This window comes from Crinia signifera, chromosome 9, assembly GCF_055691185.1.
Source record: "Crinia signifera chromosome 9, ASM5569118v1, whole genome shotgun sequence".
NCBI lineage: Eukaryota > Metazoa > Chordata > Amphibia > Anura > Myobatrachidae > Crinia > Crinia signifera.
The window spans coordinates 77,550,854-77,557,279 of NC_139225.1; the positions used below are offsets into that span (position 1 = coordinate 77,550,854).

The 6,426-nt window shown below is 50.9% G+C and overlaps 1 long non-coding RNA gene across 2 annotated transcripts in view; it reads left to right on the forward strand.

The window, feature by feature from the left end:
- Positions 1–392: 392 nt before the first annotated feature.
- The window catches only part of LOC146035687 (uncharacterized), a 21,851-nt gene continuing 15,817 nt past the window's right edge, over positions 393–6,426 (forward strand). The window contains exons 1-3 of one of the 2 annotated variants that reach the window (XR_014460697.1): positions 393–532; positions 3,850–4,040; positions 4,158–4,249. This is a non-coding gene — a long non-coding RNA (uncharacterized LOC146035687). Of the gene's footprint in view, positions 533–3,849; positions 4,041–4,157; positions 4,250–6,426 lie in introns of those variants that run through there. The other variant, XR_014460696.1, reaches the window with a different exon arrangement.

Here is a 6,426-nt window from a genome sequence, read left to right on the forward strand (position 1 = left end):
GAAGGTGCTGAGGGGGTAAATTACCTGGGAGCACACCCAGCCGGAGGATTCTCCCGGGGTTGCTCCGAAGAAGTTAGAGGACGCAGCAAGTGGAGACCAAGGACTGCAGGCACCGCATAGGACACCCGCTCTCGAGAAAGGACACGCAAAGGACCCCTAGCTGGAGACCTGTAGAAGCCCCCTCAGTGGTGCGGAGCTGCCCCTAGAGTTGCCTGTCCGAAAGTGTGTTTTGAACACTAGGCAACATCAAGGACAAGAGCCGCGCAGAGGACAGGTGACAGCCCAGTGGAGGAGAGGACAGAGGAAGATCCCCAGCCTGATAGGAGCCGGAGGTGGAAGCAGAGGCCGACCCAAAACAGCACGACAGGCGGAGCAATGGACGACCCAGCACCTCCTGCTGCAGGAGCCGATGACACAGGACACAAGACAGAGATCCTCTGGGAGCAGCCACAGCCATTACACCGCAACTGCGGAGCGCAGCATCCCGGGCGTGCTGTGTAGCGAATCCAGAGGGACTTGTGATGCAGTGGCGGTGAGTACCCCCTGATCCCGGGTGCTTGTGGCCCTCCTTCCTGATATTTCCCCATATATTAATAGGTACGTGTGTCATATTGCAGGTTGTTTTATTAGTGATCTATCTAAAGTGCAAGAGTAATGCAGGTATTTCACAATTATATTATATATACACAATTACACGCTTTGGATGGGATGTTTTTGGCATTTTGGACTGGCTCCCATCGACCTATCGGGTTCTTCCTGAACTTACCCACCTCCTTTTGGTAGACTATGGTTTGATCTTGGTGTCTCACAATAATTGGGTCTTCCTAGTTTGTGGTATCTTATCCGCAGTAATGAAGGTGGGTATCCCTTATGTATTATTACATTGGCATACGTGTGGGAGGGTGACTATAGCAGGACTTAAACTTGAATGGAATTGAAGGTGTTAATATAAGCATGCAAAGGTCCTAATTTAAGTGAGTGATAAAACTCGCTGTGATTGATAACACATGTTGCGTATGATAAATAGTGCTCCAACCAATCCTCCCCAACCGCCATGTGTTCCGCCCCTGTCATTTGTTAATAAAATGACTGGTGGGGCGGATTGGCTGGTGTACCAATTATCATACGCAACAAGTGTTATCAGTCACGACGATTGTTATCACTCGTTGAAAAATGAGTAACTCTGTAGCGCTTTTAGAGGCTCCTACCCCTCGGCCAGTATGAAGAAGGGCTGAGTGTGCGTCCATGTTGCTTTTACTGCAACGTCACCAGGACCCGCTGAACGTGCAGGTCATTGGTTTTGTAGCCAAAATTGGACTGCATGTTCAGCCTATGGGGGTGGTCGATAACGATATTGTGTGTGGATTCAGTATTGAATCCCGGCGGTCGGGATCCCGGCGTTCAGAATCCCGACAGCCGAAATGCCGACAAGGGGGGGACGTGGATCGCCCCCCTTGCGGGCTCGCTGCGCTCGCCACGCAGCGGGCCCGGTGCCTCGCTACGCTCGGCACACTAATTTATTCTCCCTCCAGGGGTGTCGTGGACACCCCAGGAGGGAGAATGTGTCGGCTTTTCGGCGGTCGGGATTCCGGCGTCGGGATTCTGAACGCCGGGATCCCGACCGCCGGGATCGTAACTGCATCCCTTGTGTGTACACGAGCCCTTGTGAGCGATATTATTATTATTTTTTTAAATCCATGTGCATGGGATGTCACATTTATCTAGCACTGTCCATAAAGTGACAATATGCAGCTCATTGGTTGCTGAGGCCAACTTCTCTTTCGCATTACTGGCCAGATCTCCTCCTCTCTGCCAGTGGCGTAAGTTCGTCCCAGATGCCCGGAGGCAAGATGAATATTGGTGCCCCCCCCCCCCCCACACACACACACACAACGTTATTCAAAATATATATAGTCTGTTATGAAATATATATTATATACTGTATGTAAGAGAGGGAGAACACATATATATTTCAGAACTCAGCCACAGAAGTAATTTTGATGGCTTTCAATTAATGGATTTAAACTGGCAGTGGTGGAGAGGTGCCCCCTTGAGAGCAGGAGCCCGGGGGCAGATGACTCCATTGCCTCCCAGAGTTCTGCCTCTGCTCTCTGCATTCCACAGCATTGATCTTGATAACGATGTCCTCAAGCACGGCCGACAGAGGATGTTGCTGACTATGTTTGGGAGTGCGCATAGTCAGAGATGTAGGGGGTAATACACTCCTGATTGCAAGACTAAAAATGTGGAGGCCGGGCGATTAAGGAATGTCTGCGCATGCATATAGATCCTAGTGCTCAGGCCATCCACTGATGAAATACAGCGTCTTTTTTTTTTTTGCATATCAGTGGCCATAAGCAAGATGATTGACAGGAACCCAGTGTTTGGGGGTATCACCCGTCCGTTTTCTGAACGTGTCTGGGAAGGCATGTGACATCCCTTCTGGCCTCGATTGAAGCCACCGAGTAAGTTCTGGGCTTGGCACAGACTGCAGGGGTGCCGGACGGGTTCCCGACAGTCGGTATCCCGACAGTCATTTACCTGACGTCGGGATCCCGACAGTCATTTACCTGACGTCGGGATCCTGACTGTCAAAACACCGACAGCCGGGTGCCCGATGGCCACCCGCTATTTTCCCTCATGGGGGTCCACGACCCTCATAGAGGTAGAATAGAATAGGTGGCTCGCGTAGCGAGCCCGCAAGGGGCTTTTCTGCGCTCGCCATGCTGTCTGAGTACAGGCAGTCGGGATGCCAACGTCGGGCTAATGACTGTTGGGATCCCGACTGTCGCAGTCCCATACCACACCCGACTGCACACACACTGGGAAAATCATTCAGTGGTGAGTTAGGTGCAAAATGGATTTAGCTATTCGCAGGTAGAGTGGCCAATCCCGGGAACAGCGGGATCCCAGGATTTGGCCCCAACATTGGCCGGATTTCTAGATTGGGCTGTGCACCCACTAAAATGCTGCCCGGCTTCTCCCGTCCCTGGCTCTGCGCAACGGCATTTGTTATATTAAGTAAACCAATCCTGGGATTGAGCATTTTTCAATCCCATATCTCCGGATTCAAAAAGTGCCCAGGGATTGTCATCCCTAAACGGAAACCATTCGCAGGCTTGCACGGGGTGGGATTACACTCTGTCGCTATGGCGACTATATAACTAATAGCAGTATATCCATAAGGTGCTGCTAAATCTGACCGGAGCAATCAGGTCTGAATAACCCACATCGGGCGTAGCAACCCTTCTAATAACCGGATCAAATGGCCGAGTTGGTCGACCTGGGTTATTTGGTTGGGAGCTTTCACACCGCACCTCAAGCAGGGTCGCTCTAACATCAACCCAGCAATAATTCGGGTTTAAGGTGCGATGTGAAAGGGGTATGGTTTTGTTTGTTTTTGGTGTCAATGCCAGCTGGGTATCTGTATATAGCAGGGCTGGGCAATTGCGGTCCTCCAGATGTTGATGAACTACACATCCCAGCATGCCTTGCATCAGTTTCAGCATGGCCACATAGCAAAACTAATGCAAAGGATCCTGGGATGTGTAGTTCATCAACATCTGGAGGGCCGCAATTGCCCAGCCCTGGTATATAGGGTAAGTGTTGATACCCATGGTTGGCACTGTCCTGGGTTACACTCATAACAGACATATAAGAGAGTCCATATCCAGCCGCACGCGCAGTCTCTATCCCTGTGCAAAGTGGGGATTCGGGATGATTTGCGATTCCATCGTAGACTCTGATGTTCTGTGCACTGTGTCTCGGACTAATCTGAGGGCAAGGAATCACAGTGAGAGCTCTGCAGTAAGTCATTAGCCCCTATTAATGTCATCGTTTCATTCATAGATGGAAACTGTACCTGCTAGAATAGTTTCCTAACCAGAAGCCGCATAACTGCGATACTTAGACATTGGAGAATACTTCCATCTAGATTATCTGATTTACTGAGAATGGAGAACGGAATGGAGGAGAAGAATCACATCGCTAATAAGCTATTGAATATAACCTTGGAGATCATCTGCCTGCTGACTGGGGAGGTAAAGTCACAGTGACATCACTCTTTTCTCTATTACTGACACAGGGACCTGACTAGGGAGGTGAGTGGGTCTGGGTGCATCACAGTGACATCACTCTTATCTCTATTACTAACACAGGGACCTGACTGAGGAGATGAAGGGGTCTGGGAGCATCAAAGCGAACACGACCTGAGAGCGTCACAGCTAAAACGGACCTGACTGGGAAGGTGAAGGTTTCTGGGAGCATCACAGTGACATCGCTCTTATCTCTATTACTAACATAGGGACCTGACTGGGGAGGTGGAGCGTCTGGGAGCATCACAGTGACATCACTATTATCTCTATTACTAACACAAGGACCTGACTGGGGAGGTGGAGGGTCTGGGAGCATCACAGTGACATCACTATTATCTCTATTACTAACACAAGGACCTGACTGGGGAGGTGAGGGGGTCTGGGAGCGTCAGTGACATCACTCTTATCTCTATTACTGACACAGGGAACTGACTAGGGAGGTGAGTGGGTCTGGGAGCGTGACAGGGACCTGACTGGGGAGGTAAGGGATCTGGGAGTTTCATTGTGACATCACTCTTATCTCTATTACTGACACAGGGACCTGACTGGGGAGGTGAGGGGGACTGGGAGCGTCACATTGACATCACTCATCTCTATTGCTAACACGGACCTGACTGGGGAGGTGAGGGGGTCTGAGAGATAATAGTGATATCACTGTGACGCTCCCAGACCCCCTCACCTCCCCAGTCAGGTCCGTCTTAGCAATAGAGATGAGAGATGTCAATGTGACGCCCCCAGTCCCCCTCACCTCTCCAGTCAGGTCCCTGTGTCAGTAATAGAGATTAGAGTGATGTCACTTTGATGCTCCCAGACCCCCTCACCTCCCCAGTCAGGTCCCTGTGTCAGTAATAGAGATTAGAGTGATGTCACTTTGATGCTCCCAGACCCCTCACCTCCCCAGTCAGGTCCCTGTGTTAGTAATAGAAATAATAGGGATGTCACTGTGCCGCTCCATTACTAACACAGGGACCTGACTGGGGAGGTGAGGGGGTCTGGGAGCATCAAAGTGACATCACTCTAATCTCTATTACTGACACAGGGACCTGACTGGGGAGGTGAGGGGGACTGGGGGTGTCACATTGACATCACTCATCTCTATTGCTAACAAAGGGACCTTACTGGGGAGGTGAGGGGGTCTGGGAGCGTCACAGTGACATTACTCTTATCTCTATTACTAACACAGGGACCTGACTGAGGAGATGAAGGGGTCTGGGAGCATCAAAGCGAACACGACCTGAGAGCGTCACAGCTAACACGGACCTGACTGGGAAGGTGAAGGTTTCTGGGAGCATCACAGTGACATCGCTCTTATCTCTATTACTAACATAGGGACCTGACTGGGGAGGTGGAGGGTCTGGGAGCATCACAGTGACATCACTATTATCTCTATTACTAACACAAGGACCTGACTGGGGAGGTGAGGGGGTCTGGGAGCGACAGTGACATCACTCTTATCTCTATTACTGACACAGGGAACTGACTAGGGAGGTGAGTGGGTCTGGGAGCATGACAGGGACCTGACTGGGGAGGTGAGGGGGACTGGGAGCGTCACATTGACATCACTCATCTCTATTGCTAACACGGAGGTGAGGGGGTCTGAGAGATAATAGTGATATCACTGTGACGCTCCCAGACCCCCTCACCTCCCCAGTCAGGTCCGTCTTAGCAATAGAGATGAGTGATGTCAATGTGACGCCCCCAGTCCCCCTCACCTCCCCAGTCAGGTCCGTGTGTCAGTAATAGAGATTAGAGTGATGTCACTTTGATGCTCCCAGACCCCTCACCTCCCCAGTCAGGTCCCTGTGTTAGTAATAGAAATAATAGTGATGTCACTGTGCCGCTCCATTACTAACACAGGGACCTGACTGGGGAGGTGAGGGGGTCTGGGAGAATCAAAGTGACATCACTCTAATCTCTATTACTGACACAGGGACCTGACTGGGGAGGTGAGGAGGACTGGGGGTGTCACATTGGCATCACTCATCTCTATTGCTAAAAAAGGGACCTTACTGCGGAGGTGAGGTGGTCTGGGAGCATCAGTGACATCACTTTTATCTCTATTACTGACACAGGGACCTTACTGGGGATGTAAGGGGGTCTGGGAGTGTCATTGTGACATCACTGTTATCTCTATTACTGACACAGGGACCTGACTGGGGAGGTGAATGGGTCTGGGAGCATCAGTGACATCACTCTTATCTCTATTACTGACACAGGGACCTTACTGGGGAGGTAAGGGGGTCTGGGAGTGTCATTGTGACGTCACTCTTATCTCTATTACTGACACAGGGACCTGACTGGGGAGGTGAGGGGGACTGGGAGCGTCACAGTG